A 19,293-nucleotide genomic window follows, 5' to 3' on the forward strand; every position below is an offset into this window, starting at 1 on the left:
TCTCCACACCCTTACACAAAATGTATTTAACACAGTTGAAAACTGGTTCACACAATGCTGCCTTCTTCTTAACCCTAAGAAAACTAAGCTACTACTCTTTACTCCCACTATAAAATCCCCTCAGTTCCACTTCACTATTACCTCTGACAATGGAACCTGCATTTCCCCCGATTCTACTGCCCAACTACTTGGACTAACTATTGACCATAACCTCACCTTGATGCCCATGTTAATAATATTATAAAACTGTTAATAAAAAATTAGGCTCCCTGTATAGAATAAAACCCTTCCTTACACCTCTAGCTAAGAAATCCATAGCCCAGACTCACCTTACTTCCACCCTTTTCTATGCTTCTGCCATTTACACCAATCTATCTAAGCATAATCTCACCAAACTTGAAACTAGCTACAATAACATAACCAGATTTGCCACTGGCTCTCCATACAGAACTCATCACTGCCTTAACCTTAAACAACTCAGATGGTTAGAACTACAAAAGCAACTACAATACAATCAACTTGTGATTGCACAAAAATCCTGCACCATCCTTCTAATACTCCCATCCTTACTAATCTGATCTCCCCTTATAAAAATCTTTCAACACTACGCTCAGCTAATAAACTTCTTATTGCCTGCAACCCTTCTAATAACAAAGCAGGCGATTCCCTCTTCTCCAATGTTGTGGGTAGAATCTGGAACAAACTTCCAAATACACTCACCTCACTCTCATCCTCTGTAATCTTTAAAAAACACCTTAGAGACCACCTTAAAATACATTGGCTTTGCCCCTGCTCAAAGCCTGATTGAATCTACTTTTCATCTCTCCCCTCCCCTGGTTCTTACTTTCCTGCTTCCTTAATCAATTACCCTCCCATATCTTATGAACAACACTATAACACATTTCCTAATGTTAAATTGTTTTAGTTCTGATTGACTTCACATGAACCCTACTAAAGCATTAAGACTTGTTTAATTTTTTTACTTCTACTCTAATGAAACGTTACATTATTCACAATTTATTTTTTTCATGTCTTATTTTGTAATGTAAAACTAATCTTTTTTATAATATTTTGAATGTATTAATTTACTTATGTTGGAGCTTTTCTCCTCGGGCCTCTACTGAAAAGGGATATGTATCCAGCTAGACTAGCCCGGTCAACAAATGTAAATAAATAAAAATAAAAAAATAAATAAAAAAATACAGCAACTGGACAGGTGAAATTCTAGTTTACAGTCAGGGTGTCATGCAAGGCTCTGTCCTGGGTCCATAATTGTTTAGGTTGTATCATTATCATCCATCCTTTTCATCTGAGGTGTTCTATAGTCTGTATGAAGATGATTTGAAAATGGCTAAGCTAATTACATCTGTCAGAGATAGGGCAAGTCTGCAAAAGAATTTACTAAACTGATCACTTGGGCACAGGAGAATAATATGCTGATAAATACATAAAAAAATAAACATATGGGATGTGTGAAATATAGACTGAAGGGTGGACATTTAACATAGCACACAGTAACTGAAACTGTGGATTCATTTAAGTTAAGGTGTGATGACACGGACTAGTGCCAGCATAGCCAGCTTGAGTTCTGTAAAGAATGATATGTCCTTTGAATATCAAACTGATTTATACAAGATGCTTGTGTTACACGTATTACAACTGTATGGCATTTCAATATCAAACTGATTTGCACAAATGCTTATGTTACAAATGTATTAGAAGTGTATGGCATTTGAAAATCAAAATGTGTTTATAAAGTTGCTGGTGTTAAAAAATGTATCAACAGTGGATCCTGCTATACAGAAAATTAATATACATCTAAGATTTTATGTTTATATGTTAACAAAGGACACTGTAGAGAAGGGGTTAAACAGCTAGCTTATTTCTTACTTTTAAAAAAATACAGTTAATTGGACTTGGGCCATGGAAATGCTTATCTCACAGCTCTGAATAGGACCGGAAATGGCATGTCTGGAAGAAGCCTTTGTTTATTAGCTCAGCAAAAAGAAGGGGAAGCCCCAGGCACTGCCATAAACATTAGCAAAACTTTAGATATGCATCTTATCACATCTATGCTAACATCCTGTCTCAAGCTTCAAAGTGGGATAGTGTGAGAACCTAGAGCCAAGTGACCAGATGAGGTAATTCTGACAGCCATCTTATAAATTTAGATATTGCAAAGAGACATTTCTCAGTACTGAGTATTCTGTCTTGGGCCTGACAACAAGAAGGACCATTCACCACATTATCTGCCTTGCTTCATTAAGTAAGTAAGGAATAGTAATTCTCCTAGGTTCAGTCAGGAAAATATAGTGAAGCTTAGTTTAGATATTATTTTTCTTTAGTTGCCTGAACTTGTCCATAAATGTTAGTTTCAGTATTTCCTGTGATTTGAACTCTGTTGTTTACTGTAAATATCATTCAGTATTTTCATGTTTTTTTATTATTAAATATATTTAAAACTTTTATTGTGGCTGATCCTTTTAGAAATTATTTAACTTTAAGAATGCTTATATTTATTTGGTGACACTGTGTGGGCCACTCCTGAAATCCTAGCTGTCTTGGTCAACTGCTACCATTTGTATTATTATTAATATTACACAGTATAATTGGACACCCTTTGTTAAGGGCCTTAGAGTAGATGATTGTGGAGTGTCTGGTGACAGTAATAATTACCTTATACTCTGGGAAGAAGGGGGCACAGCAAGTAAATCTGTGCCAGCCTTTCCCAGGTGTGTGTGTCTGAAAAATCAAATCTCACAGTGTGTGTGTGTGTGTGTGTGTGTGTGTGTGTGTGTGTGTGTGTGTGTGTGTGTGTGTGTGTGTGTGTGTGTCAGCTGCTTGGAGCAGGGACATGAAGCACTGGTTTAACAGACATGGTGACTTGGGTTGGACACTCAACTGAGGACTTAACGTGTAGCTGTGCTAGTGGGGAGCCTTATTGGGGCCCTGGAAGGAGACAGATAAGGGGTTGGGAGGGTGACCTAATGGTTAAAGTGTTTGCCTTACAAACACAAGGTGCAGGGTTTGAGTCTCACAAAGGATAATTAGCTAGGCTTAAAATGGCTCGCAAGGGCAGTTAGCCTAGTACTAATCTATGAACCTATCTATGAACATGTATAAAGAAATCTAGACCCCGGGCTGGCTGCATTTCCTGTGTGCTCTTAAGGGAAATTGTACTTGATGCAGAGAGCTACATATCGGAAAATATGAGTTTATTCCAAGTGAACTTCCCTCTCCAGTGTCAGTGGTGAGAATTCAGGCTCCTTGATTACTGGCCCAGTGTGGGGACATCACATAAGGACCAGGGTATAAGGACAAATACAGCTTTGAATGTTTCTGATCTTATCAACCAGTTGGTCAATGATATTTCTAAAACTATAGTTTGTATAAAAAGACTTAGGAAATCAGAAATAATGAAATCATTATAAGTTACATTAGACTCAAAATAGAGTATGGAATAAAAATATGGAAACCTTATAACATTTTTGAAAAATATAGCAAGGGCATCTATGGATGCAAACATTTGTTATCATGTAAGATAAAAATATCTGAAATTGTACAGTGTTTTACCTAAATACTTAAGAGAAGACCTTAATCAGTTATATAGGGCATTTACAGACAAAATCTTTAGGAATGCAGAGGGTTATTGAAGAGTAGAAAATCATAAGACCACCTTTGTAGAAGATGATATAGGAATGAGAGATGTACTGTTTGGCTCTCTGACAGAGTATCTGATTCCTGAAACAGTCTACCAAATAATATTAAAGAAAGCATTAGTTTAGATATTTTTAAGAACAACTTGGACAGTTATTATGAGGATGACTGTTCTGGAACATTAGTAGGCTAGAAGGCCATTGTTTCCTTTGACTGAAATGTTCAATAGTATGTATGTATGTATGTAAAGTACCCTTGAGTGCTGAACAGAGTGAAACCCTTGCCTCACTTAAGATAAATCTTAACAACTGGATGGGTGCCCACAATTTCATCCCCAGTCTAACATTTTGCAAAGTAAACATGGTCTTCAGATTTTCTTGCCTTATACTTACTATGGTCATCTCTGTCTCTATATATGTATATAGGATAGATAGATAGATACAGGTAATTATGTTGAACATTCAAAATATTGAATATTCATTTGTTCCAGTTTTGCTGACTTTTGCAGCTTTGCCGACATCTAAGTGTGAGTTCTTTATAAAAAGCAAGTTGGAAATGTGCCACTTCCCTGCAGTTGTGCAATATCAGAGTTGATCTATATATGTTGAAGAGGGTGTGGGAGGTGCAAGGCGGGGCTTGACCTCCTACATAAAAATGATTTTTGCATTTTTTGTTGTCTTTTTGATATTTTGAGTTTCAATCTTTTTAGATCAAGGTTTTTCAGTTCAACAGTGTTTTTTGTTGAAACAGGCTGATGCACACACACACACACACACACACACACGCACGCGCACACACACACACACACACACACACACACACACACACACACACACACACACACACACACACACACACACACACACACACACACACCTATCTATCTATAGACAGGTACATAAATATAAAATATATACATAGAAACTAGTAGGCTGTAAGTTTGAGAACTGAACCTATGAGCAAACCATGAATCAAAGCAAGCAGTTAAAATTAAAAAATATATTTGGATAAAATGTTGCTGTTGCCTGAAAAAAATGCACTTAAACAGAAGGAAAATAAGTGAAGCTCCCATCATCTTGCCACAAGCCAACATCTAGTAAATGGCTTCTGTTAAACCATGACTAAGCTACAGCGAATCCTGCTTTACATACAGGTTGGACTCAGTGCATCAGTAACCAGGGAAGGGGTCAAGGAAGTCTCCGTGGGTTCATGCAAACATCTGTGATGACTGCAACAAGATATAAGATTTCAGTTTTTGGTAGACCCTTAGACTAGGGATTAAAGGTTAGAATGGGAATTTCAGAAAGTGACATTTATTCTCTCTCTTTTTAATAAAACAAGAAAAATAATTTTCCATACTATTTCAGCATGATACTTCTATGTCTCTACATCAGCCCTGTAGCATAGAGGGATCAAGCCCTGACTGAAACCCTGACATCCCTGGTTTGGGTAGGACCTTGGTCACTGGAAGAACTTAGGCAGGTGAATGTGTTGGAATGAGCAGTTGTTGTCAACTTACCCTCTGAGGGAGGAATGCGACAGAAACCCATTGCTGCTCAATGGGAGTGTTGTACAACCAACAGCAGTTATTGGGTTAGATGGCTTGTACCGCACATAAGTCAGGGAAGCCATCCCAGAGGTATGTAAAGGCATTAAGGAGCAGTGTCAGTAAAGTCATCAGTTAGTGTAGGTAAGGAGATAGATGGGGAAGGAGGGGACCTTTATATAAATTATAGCCTACCTTGTGCCCAAGTCTCACATTTAAAGGGAAAAAAATAAGCTTATAGGGCTCATTCCTTAGTCAGAATGAAAGAGCCATATGGCCTTCACTGTTGCTGGGGAATAAATTAGTTTATCTGGGAGAGTGACCAGGAAATTAATGGGCCATATAACCTACTAAACTACAAATCCCATCTGTCTTTGCTGTTTTGTATGGATGATGATATTATCTAATAGGTGTTTTAGGATTTTTGGGAATGTTTTCAGCAAACTGCAGGGATGACATCATAACTGTGGAATTGATTGAATTTATTGTGAGTTTATTCTTCTAGGACCAATTCTATAAATGATTAAAATCAGACAGACTTTTCTCTGTAGGTTGATATGAGTTGCCTGACCTTAGTGGAATGATATCTTTAGCATCTATGATAATATTTAAATTTGGAAAATGTAGTTTAAGGGGGTCTATATCATATGAGCGAAAGGCACAAATTGCGAACGCTCATAATATCGAACGTACTGGACCTCAAACTTCCTATTGTAGGGGGCTGTGCCCCCACACCCCCCGCTAAATATATATTCCAACTCTGAGATCGCACTACAGTGAGGAAAGGACAAATATCCCATTCTTCACTGTACTGCGATCTCAGAAAAAGCACTTTGAGGTCCAGTACATTTGATATTATGAGCGTTCACAATTTGTGTGATTCGCTCATATGATATAGACCCATTTAAGGTTATTGACAAAAAGAACATAGGCCCCAATGTGGTAATCCTATTGGAAGCAAAATAGTTTATGCTTACTTGGTAAGTTTTACTAGAGAGGTAATTGTCTAATAACCAAGAGATTATATTTCAGCTGAAATTAAGTTTCCATAACTTAGCCAGTAGATAGGAATGGCCGACTGTTTAAAGGGCTTGAGTCATGTTCACAAGGATACCAACTGCAAGAAGTCCTTTACTCATATTGTTACAGATTGAATTGGTGACAGTATAAAAACCTATTGTGCTGAAACCTCTGTGGAAGTCATGCTGTACATCAGATAATATGCTGTCATTGTTCATGTGTTTATTTATTTAGTCGACCATTTTTGAACTTTTTTGTACTAGGGCATGAATTAGCTGCTAGCGTAAAGCCCTGTAATGCAGATGGTGATCTAACTTTAGGAAAAGAATAATTAACGAGGACCAACACGGTTCAAGAATTATTCCAGTGGTAGAAGAAAGGTTGTAAAGATGAGTCAGTAGCTTGTTTATTAAAGAGGATGGCATTTTTTGAAAAGCAGGATGTAGTATACTGATCCTACCAACAGACTTCCTATCTAGATTCTCTAATATGTAGTTTAAATTTGGGGATTATTTCTCTAAAATAAGAAATATTGCAAATTTCAGTTTGGGGGTGATGCAAGAAAGGACAAGATGCTTTATCTGCAAATACAATAAAACAGCTGCATTTTGAAATTATTTGTACCAATTCTCACTTCCCAGTAAGTTTTTTTTTCCTATTATAAATTTTAAAAGACTTGAAAAAGATCATTTTCAATTCAAATAAATCATGGTTTAGTTTTTATGTGATAACTACATATTATATTTCTGATTCCGTATGTTATACATTTGGACCGGGAGAAAAAGAAGAAGGTGCACTTTTACTAAAGCTCTGACTTCTTGTGGTATGGGAGGAAGGTTAACGAGATAGCGAATTTGGAATAGGCTCCTTATAGGTTTCCAGGATTGCAGTAACTATGAACCTGTTTTTATTTTGAAATATTTTTACTGTAGCCATTTTCATATCACAGTCAGATATGCGATGTTTTCACAGTTTATAAAGTGGCTGTAATTGTTGAGTGCAAATATTGGTGGATTATATACAGTTTGAGTGGCCTATTATGGTTGAAATGTTCAGAAATGTTCTGAAATGGGTACTTTTGTCAGTAGTAGTTGACACATTTTGTTTCACTGCTTACTAGAAAAAATGTTCACAACTACAAATGTAACATGCACTCAAACAAATGTTGCAGTATTAAACAAAAATATAATTTAAAACAATTGAAAAGGTAAATCAAAGAACACATACATTTATGCATGATCGTAAAAATGTGGGCAGGGAAGCATAGTTTAAAAACAGCTCAGGTATCAAGATACACTTAATCTGCCACTGACCAAATGCATTTGCAATGAATGAGTTTCATTTAATTTTTTAAAAAAATGAATGTGAGTTCCAAGGCGAAAAAAAAGTTTACCATTGCTCATGCTAAGTTTATTTTCAATGCAAGACTCTTTGTGCTCTAAAATGTAAAGTACGCTTTTTTTAAATTAAATCCAAATCTGTATAATCATTGTAATAGTAAAGAGGAAAATAGTACGCATGACAGGTTTGAACAGTGTTTGTGGTAACTGGGGAGAGACAGTCAAGCAATGAGACACTAGAATGGATGGGGGTGGGGGGCTTTTTCATTACCCTGCCTAGGGCCCCATTTGACCATGATCCGACTCTCTGTCTCTGTCTGCCTCTTGTATGTTATTATAGGAAAAAGGAAACATTTCAGACTCCAGTATTCTGCTTTATATCAGGCATTTATCATTGATTTCAAAATCACATTAAGGGTGATTTCCAAAAAAAATGAAAATGAAAACAGAGGAAAACAGTTTTCTATAATTACGTAAGAATTTCAGGGAGTTTCTGGCCAAGCAGGAAGCTACACACTGGTACTCAGTTGCCAGTTCATTTTATGAACGACATCATTTACAGGAAGAATGCATAATATGTTATAAATTAACTTGCAATGACATTAAAGATAATTAAAACATCAGAAAGTTAAATGTAGTTTTGCTGCATAATGAATAAAAACAGCTAATGGAAGGTTACCATGCACTTGTGGGTATACTTGTTTTTACGTCTGTTCTGTTGTCATTTGTCAACTGAATGAATCAATTATACACAAATTTCTTTTCAGGTGTGACTCAAGAGCACTGTATGATTAAGTGAATTGCTCAAAGTCACTTAGCAGGGAATTGTAAGCTGCAGGAATCAAATCCTGGACTACAGGATAAAGCTTGTTACCATATCATAGCTTTAAGCCACTGTGCTAAGCTGTTTAAATGCCAAGCAGCTCGTGTGAGTGTGTGTATGTGTGTGTGTGTATTCATATGGTACGTGTGTACACGTGATATACCTCTCTACGTGTGTGTGTGTGTGTGTGTGTGTGTGTGTGTGTGTGTGTGTGTGTGTGTGTGTGTGTACATCTGTATGGTGTACCATGTTTATGCCTGTACATGTGAACTTATTTCACAGTATATGATTATGTGATTTTATAATGTTAGTACTATGAAAGTAAAATTTACAGAAAAGAAAAAAAGTGCTCCAAATACTTAGGGATAAAGGTTATCCAAAATGCTAGTAGTTGTTTTAAAATATTTTTCATTTAAGATATTTGCAATTGCTTGCTTTGTGCAATAACCAACTCTTGTGTAGAAAAATGTTTTTTTTTTTTTTTTTTTTGTGGGAGTGTGGATTAGACTACTATGCATTTTGAATAACATGTTGGCAGCCCTTATTTTTCTTGGCATGTACCCCAGCCATCTCTGTCTTTTCTGGGCATACTACTCATCTATATTTTCCCTAATAAAATAGCTGTATATTAAAAAAGGATATTTAGACAGACAGATATGTACATGCTTACATACATATTGATAAATAAGTACATACATACATAGTCAAAGAAATTAGGTCTTAAGAGAAGGCATGGCCATGTGATGCACAAATGAATTTGCATCGTTTCCCTTAAAGTCATACATAATAATTGCATATCTATATATGCGATATTTCCCTTGTAAAAGAAGAATGATGTGCTATTATTGAGTAATATACATTGATTCAAAAACATTACCCTCTGCCTATACTAGATGTGTTAATTTTAATACAAAATAAATTCAAGAGGTTTGAAAACCAGATAACTTAAACTGTAAAAAATGCATATTGAACATTTATACACAATGTACAGCTACATTAGCAATCTAAGTTGTAATCAAGTTCCCAAACCTACATTATTTGAAAGTAATGAATTTATTGGTAATGAGTTTTAGTAGCTTTAATATAGTTTGTAAGTTTAATCTGAGCAGTATCAGAATTACATACACACCTGTCACCCCTGGGCTTTCGGATATTGGCAAAGGCTCTTGCTACCCCCATAGTGCCTTTTTTAGGCAAGGCTCAAAAGACAAACCCACCTCCATAGGTATCACAAGGGATAAGAAACTAAGAGTAATGCTACTCAATGCCAGAAGTCTAAACCTCAAGATGCATGCACTCGAAACTCTCCTTAGCATGGAGAACATCGATATCTGTGCAGTAACAGAAACCTGGTTCAAGGCTCCCGAGAGCACCCCAGCACTACCAGGTTATACCTCATACCATGCTTTTCGGCCCCAAAACTTGGACCGAACCAGAAAAGGAGGGGGAGTATCAATATTCGTCAAAGATACCCACACCTCCAGGTTGGTGGCACAGCACGAAGCATCAGAGACTATCCATGTGCAACTAACAGTGGGAAAAACTGCCTTCCAGTTTATAGCCTGCTACAGACCACCATCCCAAGCCCAGGAACCCCACTCGGCCTTCCTGAGAACACTGGAAAATATGAAGGTCTCACCAAACACCATTATATTGGGCGACTTCAACTACCCAAACATAGACTGGGAGCATTACTCTAGCTCCAACACCCTAGCTCAAAGGTTCCTAGAATTTATAAACTCAAATGCTATGGAACAACTTGTTACCACTCCCACAAGAGGGGAAAACATACTGGACCTGATCATCACCAACATGGGGACTCTATGCTCCAGACCAGAAGTGTATCCCTCACTGGTAAGATCAGACCATAAACTAATCTCACTGGATATTCACATCCCGACCCTACCCCCTGCCCAGAAAACCACAGGGAAAAACTTCTCTAAAGCAAATTTCACAATCCTCAAAACCGAGGTGGAATCCTTCAAAGCCCCCGGGCCTGTGGAAAATATGGCCCAGAATCCTTTATAAACGCATTCTATGAGCACCTTCAGGAATGCATGGATCATGCAATCCCAAATAAAACCAAGACCCAATCCTCCAAAGGCAGACGTCCTGTCTGGTGGACCCCAGCCATAAACAAACTATACAACAGAAGGAGGAAGCTACTACATGATAGAGCAAAATCCCAAAAAGGGAAGGCATCTCTGATCAGTGTTAGCAAAAAACTACGGGCACTCATAAAATCATCTAAGGCCAGCTTCGAGAGAAAAATTGCACAGGACACTAAGGATAATCACAAGGCTTTCTTTAGTTATGTTAGGAACCTGGGTGGGAATTCCCAGATATGATCAGAATTAGTCCAAAATGACAAAAAATACACCGAACCCACAGACATTGCCAACATCCTAGCTGACAGGTTCAGCGCAAACTCCCCCCCCCACCAAAATATCTATCCCAGGAGAGTGCTGCCCCCCTGACATCTCAGATGCTCAGGTAAGAGCCGCCCTCTCCAAAGCAAAAAAACTCAGCATCAATGGGACCAGACGGTGTCCCGGGCTGCGTCCTACATGAACTCCAAGAAGAGCTAAACCCAAACATAAAACTACTGTTCAATTTCAGCCTTACCACAGGATATGTACCCAAAGAGTGGCGTACAGCAACAGTGGTCCCTCTCCACAAAGGTGGTGCCTCAACGGATCCTGGAAACTATCGCCCCATAAGCCTGACTAGCTTGGTCTGCAAAGCTATGGAAAGGATCATCATGGACCTCATAAAAAAGATATTGGGGACCTACAGACACTGGATCCTACCCAGTTCGGCTTTGTTAAGGGCAGATCCTGCCTCTTAAACCTGGTCGATTTCTTTGAAACAGTCACCAAGGCCATTGACGAGGGGAAAGTGGTCCACACAGCCTACCTGGACCTTGCAAAAGCCTTCGATACAATACCTCACTCGGGCATTATAGATAAGCTCACCAGCTTAAATATAAACCCCTATGTCACTAGATGGGTTGCAAACTGGCTCAAGGACAGAACTCACATGGTTAGAATTGCTGGAGCCATGTCAGACTCCAAACCAGTTACAAGTGGCATCCCACAAGGCTCAGTCCTGGGACCTCTCCTGTCTGGTATATATTTCTCAGAGGTACAGGCCAACACGGAAGGACTGTGGCTGACCAAGTTTGCAGATGACTGCAAACTGGGCGCTATAATCGACTCTCCAGCCAACACAAGCATCCTCCAAAAGGGCCTCATAGAAACAGACAACTGGTGCCAGAGCCATGGCCTCAGGCTAAATGCCAAAAAGTGTATAGTCATCCCCTTTGGCAAAAACAAAGTGCCCACAAATTACCACATAGGTGGTAATCCATTAAGTACAAAAGAAGTAATTAGGGACCTGGGGACCCAAGTTGATAGCAATCTCTCATTTGACAACCACGTGGCCAAAGTGGTTGGAAAAACATTTTATATAGCCCACCTAATCATGAAGGGATTCACATCTAGATCAGGGGAGGTCATCGTGCCTCTCTACTCATCCCTCATCAGGCTCATAATTGAGTACAATGCCCCTTTTGGGATGTACCTTACCAGACACCTGCAACAACTGGAACTACCCCAAAAGTACCTCACCAAGAGGATCAAAGGGCTCAAACAGATGCCATATGCTGCCCAGTTAAAGAAACTCCAGCTCTACTCAGTGGCATACCACCTGCTCAGAGGCGATCTGTGCCTGATGTATAAAGCCATGTCCAACCCGGAATTAATGGACATGCTGCACCTCAGAAAATCCAAATCCCATCGAGCTACGCGCTTGAGAGACTTGAACCTCAGCACTGAAATAAATAGGACATGCTGGAGGGACAGATTCATAACCCAGAGGCTCCCTTCACTCTGGAATAAAATCCCAGTCCAGGTTAGGCAGAGTCCCTCATTGACTCTCTTCAAGAGGAATCTTGATGAGTGGATGGGGGATCATAGGTTTACCCCGGGTATCACTTCTGTGTCACTGTTAGACAGAGGCACAGTATACTAACCTTGAAAAAGGGCATAGCAAAATTAATTTAAAATAGGTGGCGAAAGCCAAACACACTCTGGCTAGGCTTATAAATGCCCTATGGCAGATAGCCTAGTATGAACCTATGTAAATTTTGCTTGAGACACAATGTCATTTGTCATTTGTTAAGTCACTGTCATTCTATAATGTAATGATGGCTTATCAACCTCTGAAGCAGTCAGTAGACATGCTTTTTATTTTGTAATACTTTTTGACTGTCAGACCACTGGATCCTGTAGTTTAGTTAAATGTTTTCTATACACTTGCATATCTGAACCATGCACTAGATATAATCTAGGATACAATAAATACTAACGTCCATACCACAAATTGAAATTTTTAGCATCAAACAAATATTAACTTTGACCTAGTTACATCCCCTTACTATAAAACTGATTTTTTTATTCCACAGCACATTAATTCCAGTCTTTTTACTGTCAGGTACTAGCAGAGAGAAGGACGTAGATAACTAGACCTAGCAACTATGGGCATGTCCAAGGGTCAGCTTTGGATGATTTCACCTGTCCACCTGGTGAATATGGGCATACTGGGGCAATGCAGCAACTGCCTAATGTACACTGACAACCCTCTCCTCCTACCACCCAACACTACAACCTGTGAGAGATGCACTTACATAGCCAAACTGGAAACAAAGCACTCTCCAGCCAAGATTGTGCTAGACAGCCAAGAGAAGGTTAACACCTCAAGAAACACATAGCCCTTCAAAACCCACACCATCAACACCCACACATAGCAACACTAAACCCACATATGCGGAGGCCCTTAACATTAACCTGTCCAAGCAACAAGGACCTCCAAAGCTGAAACTCAGACAAACACCACTCACAACCAAAGTGACACATAGCTCACAACACCAGTGTGCCACCCAACAACAGCCCTAAGGCAAGACAATGTACCCAACACTTTAGTCATAGGTGACTCTATAGTCAGGTGCATTGATGTCTCACTCACCAGGCTGAATAAGGAGAAAATTACAGTCAGCTGCCTGTCAGGTGTCAGGATCTGCCACATAATGCATGCACTCAAGTCACTCCACAACAAGTACAAATATGACTCTGTCATTGTCAATGTTGAAGTGAATGACTTGAGACGTACCTCCCTGGACTACATGAAAAGAGACATGGAAGAGCTCTTGGATCATGTGCCCCAGGCAGGTATGACCCTATCCCTGAGTAGCATCCTGCCTTCGCCCAGAATGATACCACAGTATAAGGACAAAATGATTGACTTCAACAATTGGCTAAGCTTCTGGTGTCATTCAAAGGGGATTCAGTATCTGTCTGCCTGGGAAGACATGACCAAAAAACCACAATGCTTTGCCAGAGATGGTCTGCACCTGTCACCCCTGGGATTCGGGTTACTGGTTAAAGCTCTTGCCACCCCTATAGTGACTTTTTTAGTCAAGGTTCAAAGGACAAAACCACCACCATGACAGATACAAGCATGCAAAATCTGAAGGTAATGCTACTCAATGCTAGAAGTCTAAACCTCAAAATGCACTCCCTCGAGGCACTCCTAAAAATGGAAAGCATTGATATCTGTGCAGTAACTGAGACCTGGTTCAAGGTTCCAGAGAGCACCCCTGCAATACCAGGCTACAACTCTTACCGCACTTTTCGGCCACCAAACCAAGACTGAAACACTAAAGGTGGAGGAGTGTCCATATTCACCAAGGGTATTCACACCTCCAGGCTAGTTGCCCAACAAATGCATCTGAAATTCTCCACGTGCAACTAACACTAGGTAAGACTGCAATCCAAATTGTAGCTTGCTACAGATCCCCCACCATGCCCCAAGATTCTCACTACACCTTTCTAAACATACTGGAAAATAATAACATAGACCTGGTCATTACCAACATGGGAAATAGATGCTCCACACCAGTGGTCACCCCCTCATGATCAGACCATAAGCAAATCACCCTTGTCATCCACATCCCACCCCAAATCCCCAGTAAGGAAACCTCTGTAAAAAACTTCTCCAAAGCCAACTTCATGCTACTCAAGTCATAAGTGACAAACTTCATGACACCCATGCAGATGGGAGCTGAAAGTTCGACTGCTAAATCCTACACTAAGGCACTGTACAAGCACATCCACTCATGCATGAATCGTACCATCCCAAATAGAACCAAGATGCTCTCCTACAAAAAAAAGGAAGCCAATCTGGTGGTCCCTTGCCATAAACAAACTATACAACAGAAGGAAGAAACTGTTGCAGAAAAGAGGAAAATCCCAGGATGCAAAAAACTCCCTTACCAGCCTCAGTAAGAAGCTGAGATCCCTCATAAAATCCTCCAAAGCTAGCTATGAAAATAAAATTGCCAAAGATTCCAAAGGCATTCTATAGTTATGTCAAGAATCTAAATGGCAATGCTCAGATCTGCTCTGATCTACAACAGAATGGCATTAAATATACTGATTCCAAGGATATTGCCAATATCCTGGCAGATCCATTTAGTGCCAGCTTCACCCCCCTCTCACCTCCTAAAGGGCTCATCTCAATACCAAAAGATTGCCAAATTCTGGTAATCACGGCCACACAGATAGAAACCGCACTCTCCAAAGCTAAGAATACAACATCCATGGAACCAGATGACATCCCGGGCTGTGTACTACATGAACTACAAAATGAACTGGCACCTCACCTAAGTGTCATGTTTAATCATCGCCTCACCTCAGGCTTTGTGCCCACTGAGTGGCGCACAGCTACAGTTATGCCACTCCACAAGGGGATACAAACACTGGACCCCACCCAGTTTGGGTTTGTGAAGGGCCACTCTTGTCTCTTGAACCTGATTGACTTCTTTGAATCAGTCTCCAGAGCTATAGACGAGGGTAAGGCAGTCCACACAGCCTATCTGGACCTCAACAAGGTCTTCGACACCATCCCCCCACTCTGGAATCATAGATAAACTTACTAAGCTGGGCATAAATCCCTACATCACTCAATGGGTTGCCAACTGACTTACTGACAGAACCCAGGCTGTAAAAGTAGCCGACTCCAAATCCAGCTCCAGACAAGTGACAAGTGGAGTACCTCAGGGTTCAGTCCCGGGACTGCTCTTGTTTGACATCTACTTCTCTGATGTACAAGCCAACACTAAAGGACACTGGCTAACAAAGTTTGCAGATGACTGCAAACTGGGAGCCATTACTGAATCCCCAAATTATGTGGATATTCTACAAAAGGGTCTTTCAGAAACAGATGTTTGGTGGCAGAGCCATGGGCTCAAGCTTAATGCCAATAAATGTATAGTTATCCCCTTTGGGAAAAAAACATGTACCCATGAATTCCTACATAGGTGGCAGTACACTAAACACCGAAAGTGTGATAAGAGACTTAGGGACACAGGTGGACATTGGTCTCACCTTTGATAACCACATTGCCACAACAGTCAAGAAAGCCTTATATGTGGCACATCTCATCACTAAGGGCTTTTCATCCAGAAAAAAGGAGGTCGTTGTCCAACTGTACTCATCCCTCATTAGAACCATTATAGAGTACAATCCCCCGTTTGGTATGTACCTCACAAGACATCTGCAACAGCTGGAAAGGCCGCAGAAATACCTCACTAAAAGAATTACAGGCCTAAAGTAGATGCCCTTTGCTGACTGTCTAAAAAACTCCAGCTATACTCTGTGGCATATCGTCTACCCAGAGGCGAACTCTGCTTAACATACAAGGCCATGTCAAACCCTGACCTATTGGATATGCTCCACTTAAAGAAATCCCAATCCCTCAGAGCCATACACTCCAGTGATCTAAACCTTGTCATCACAATGAACAAAACATGCTGGAGGGAAAGGTTCCTGACCCAGAGACTCCCCATACTCTGGAATGAACTGCCCATACATGTCAAGCAGAGTACCACCTTGGCCCTCTTCAAAAGGAACTTTCATGATTGGATAGGAGATAGGAAATTCACTCCAGGGATCACATCAGTCACCTTGCTAGACAGGGGCCCAGGGAAGTAAATATTGTGGGAAGAAATATCCAGGGAATTGTTATGGCTAGGCTTGGATAGGCCGTAGGGCCGATAGCCTATTACCAGCCTATGAACCTATAAAAACATTTGGCTTACCATCTGCAGATGGTATTTTTCTCTGCAAGCCAGATGGTCCTGGAAGAAGATAAGCAACAGGTAAGGGCAACATCATCACAATTAACAGTAACATGGGGGGGGGGCAATACTTTCACCCCTTTATATGTCCATTAACTATATTTTCAACAAGAACTTGTATGACAATTTCAACCAAAGCTAATCAATCAGAATGTATTGTTAACTATAGCAATCTTCAATCCCCCCTCCCAAATAATTCTTGTGACACAGAACTAATGTATTGATGTCAACTGTTTTATTATAAAACACTATTCAACTGTTGAGATAACAAAGCCTACCTGGAAGCTCCTCCTGGGACATGCTTTCAATCCCTGACACTGTAGCACCAACATCCATTACATGCTGTTCTGCACTATCCTGGGAGCTATCTGGATCCCTGACAATGGCCAGGAACTCAACATTTGGTGCTAGTAAAGCATTTGGTATTAGTAGTGTCTCCAAACCAGACCCTCCCCCATAACCATCTGGTTATGGCCCACTGCAGTTGTTCTCCTCCATGCTGATGTGATCATGTTAGTGACCCTGTGGCATACCTGCTCATATGTCCTGATGTAGCCACCCACAGCATTCACATCATCCACAATCTGGCACCAAATTTTCATTCTGCATGCTATATCTCCCATCCCCTTTCAAGCAGGAAGCCACCATGTTGCCTAAAGGCATCCATTATCACCTGATTCTCAGCATTGATGAAGGGGGTCTCCGAGGATTGACACACCTGGGTAGCATACTCCTAGGTTTCTTAAAAGACAACAGAAGGGTAATACACATAAGTATTACATAACTACAAAATAATTGTTCCCACATTAAACAGCAAATGTAACCTTTCAGTATTACCCACTGGAGAAACATAAAACAGTCTAGAGATGTGAAATACAAACAACAATCTGGATGCAAAATTGAGACTAACAATAGCAACATATCCCTGTTTGTGAGATACTAGTAACTGAGCTTTGCTCTCCCCCCCCCAATAAAGTACAAACAAATGACACATTTTGCTAACAAACCATCTTTGAAATGCTAAAAGTGCTATCAGAGGAACTGTACCTAAAACATTTGTACATTTATCACAGAGCATTCCATTTTAAGATATTACCAATCATGTTACCCGTGAAATGCCATGATAAATATGCCCATGGCATCAATATATTTCAAAGTAATGCATACAGATAAAAATGTAATAGCCTTTGCTTCGGATGTTTCTTAAGTATATTCCAGCATATGTAGTATGTAGCTGACAAAATGCAAGCATACCTTCTGAATTTCAATAATCCTCTATGCAGATATATCCTGAAGAAATAGTGTATGGTCAGTCTTCTCCACATAAACAAGTCTCCTCACCAAGTTTGCCTAGCTACATGGTTGCTTTTTTATTATGGTGTAGATTCAGGGCTGTTAGTATGGTAAATATGCAAATGAGGTGCAAACTGATTAGAATTGCTGAATCCCAAATACTTGGATCCATGTAGGAGATATAAACATATTTCAGGCAGTCCCTTAGTGTTTGTTTTTGATGGATTACAACTGTGAATGATTACTGGTTGGGAAAAGGAAAACACAACAGCAATGCAGGCTGCCTTACATCCAGGGGTATGTCAGGTTAGATCTACAAAGTGTTAGATGTATGGCTGGAAATGTAAGTAAGCAGCACACAATTCAAAAGTAGTGTTTCTTAACATCCAACCTGCCCTTCGTTTGTCAGCAACTGTATCTGTTATTATTTTCAGTTAATATCCTCACACATTTTAAGGCCAATGATATATAATGGCTTACCGACTGACTGCATGTCTCAGATTACAGGTCAGATAACTGAAGAATGACCAACAAACACAGAGAGGTGAGACACAGCTGCATATTTGCAAGCAATAATCATAACAGGTGCACTACATCCAAAAATAAAACATGTACTAATAATAGTTGTATAGTTTCATATTACTGTATATGATGTTGCAGCTGGTTGTGTGCAGAATGATTTCAGTTCCTTGCTGCAAGCCTGCTTGTGTGGCAAAGAGGGATAAGACACCCATCCTGTGTTCTGAAGGTTCATTGCAGTGAGAGTTCAAATCCAGATCTATATAGATCTAATGTGAACCATCATTTTCTAGTGTGTATGTCATAGATTGAGTTTTCCTCATTTCAACCACTTTTCTGTGTTGCTTTTTTTTAATTATTGTTTTTTTATGGCCAGTGTTTGCATGATGCAGTGCATAGCTCAGTCAAGGGAATGGAGGAAATGAATGGCAGGTTTGGCTGTGCTTATCTCATTTCCATGAAGTGTGGCAGTATGCAAACTGGACAACTGGAGCATCAAGGAAGCATACAGGATCCAGACAGTCAAAAATAAAAACTGGATACATTCAATTCATTCTGTTGGGCACAGAGCAAACTCACTAAGTGGTGTTGCATGGCTGTTAACACAGAGACCTTAAGAATGATTAGTAAATTAGGGTATGTCATGTAACTAGTCCTGTGGCAGCAGGTGTAAGTATCGGGCTGGAGTACAGATGACCCTGGGTCCTAGTACAGGGTGTGCAATCTTTTTTTTTTTTTTTCACTGTTGTGACATTGCAGTTTATGGCAATGAACTGAAACATGAACAAGTGTTATTTCAACTGTCTTGTGGCAACAGATATACGTGTAGGACTGCCATACACATGGTCCTGATTTCTAATTCAGGATTTTCCATATACTTTTACTATTGTTCCACTTC

This window comes from Protopterus annectens, chromosome 8.part0, assembly GCF_019279795.1.
Source record: "Protopterus annectens isolate FY-2018-M chromosome 8.part0, PAN1.0, whole genome shotgun sequence".
Classification (NCBI taxonomy): domain Eukaryota; kingdom Metazoa; phylum Chordata; order Ceratodontiformes; family Protopteridae; genus Protopterus; species Protopterus annectens.